This window comes from Mandrillus leucophaeus, unplaced genomic scaffold, assembly GCF_000951045.1.
Source record: "Mandrillus leucophaeus isolate KB7577 unplaced genomic scaffold, Mleu.le_1.0 Scaffold299, whole genome shotgun sequence".
NCBI lineage: Eukaryota > Metazoa > Chordata > Mammalia > Primates > Cercopithecidae > Mandrillus > Mandrillus leucophaeus.
In genome coordinates, this window is record NW_012103131.1 from 64,787 (window position 1) to 66,333 (window position 1,547).

At 41.2% G+C, this 1,547-nt stretch overlaps 1 protein-coding gene across 1 annotated transcript in view; it reads left to right on the top strand.

Annotated features, from left to right (window-relative positions):
- The window catches only part of LOC105544155 (deleted in malignant brain tumors 1 protein-like), a gene marked incomplete at its 5' end in the record, with an annotated part of 221,962 nt that overhangs the window by 60,091 nt on the left and 160,324 nt on the right, over positions 1-1,547 (top strand).

A 1,547-nucleotide genomic window follows, 5' to 3' on the forward strand; every position in this document is an offset into this window, starting at 1 on the left:
TGATGGCTGTGGCTGGTGTCTGGAGTTTGGTGAGGCAGTAAACAGAAGCACACACATGCACATGAGCCTCAGGGCCTCTGAGAAGTTGACATAGTCTGCATTTAGTCAAAGGGACCTTGAAGGTTTCTGTGTCACCACCTGCCCCACTGAACGCTCTAATGGTAAGGAGAAATTAAGACCAGCAGGTTATCAGTCTTAACTTTTAGTCAGTAAGGAGAATTTTCAACACAGTATCCCAACTCAGCTACTTACCTAGGAATGGGTCCCAGGCTGAAGATTGCTCTCTACCATCTTAGAAGCAGGAAAAAAACCTCAAACTCAACTTCCTTGTTGCAAGTAAGTGGAAATTCCAGGAAGGACTTACTTTCCTGTTTCCAATGTCATCAAAAGCAGGAAAACAAACTTACCTTCCTTGTTGGAAGCGAGTAAAACTCCAGAAAAGGAGTTGTAAGGCAAAATAAACCTTAGATCTCACCCAGTTTTGGAGGAGATCAGGGATTCTCTGGAGTGGGGAAGCTCCCAAGACTCAGCAAATTGTCCCATAGGTTTGAGAAATAAAGATAGCCCAAGCCAGACCAAACACCCACAGGAGATTCATCAAAGGTCAGGGGCACCTCCACTCAGAGTCTCTTTAGTTGGTCACCAATTTGTAAACCAAAAGGTGTCTGAGACAGGTCTCAACTGATTTAAAAGTTTATTTTGCCGAGGTTAAGAACATGACCAGAAACTGAAAAAACAAACACATACACGCGCGCACACACACACACACACACAATCACAGAAAAAGCTTGTGGTCCCAAGATGATTTTGTGGGCTTCAGTACTTAAAGGGGAAAAGATGGCTGGAAGGGAAAGAGGGAGGGTATGGTCATCCACATGTCTATGCCGTGCCGCTCGGGCTGGAAGGCGTAGGATTAAGCAGCTTCTCTTGCATCTCTGTTCCTACATTTCATTGTGTTGATTTTGTTTCCTTCTCAATCAATAATCTTAACTCAATTACTTTCAAAACATTTTTAAAGTCTTAAGAAAAGGAGCAGGTAGGAGATAGTCAATCATGAGTTTTTCTCACACTCAGTAAATAAGCATTTTACGTAAGATAAGATGAACATAGAGTAACTACCTGTGTAGATAGTTAACATTTTATCTGTAGCTCTCTGCTTAAGAACAAAAGGAAAGGCAGCTTCTTGCATGCCTCAGCTTTCAGCTTAGTTTCATTTTTCCTTTTGACATAGTAAATTGGAGTTTGGAGTTTTTATTTTTCTTTCACAGAAGATAGACAGATAACAAATAAGCATAGGAAAAGATACTGCCAAATGAAGATGGAATTTTTGCTGTGGTTACCGGCATAAGGGCTTGGAGGTTAGCCATAGCCTGGCTTTCCATGATTGATTTTCAGAAGCCCAGTCAATAGATTACGGTTACTTTACTCAGTAACTATCATTTTATGTAACTCTTCAGGATGAGTGTTTCCCAAGCATAATGTTTTGCATATTTCCCTCTGCTTATTCTTGTAATTTAGATGGCTGTATTTTCTGATGGCTGTGGCTG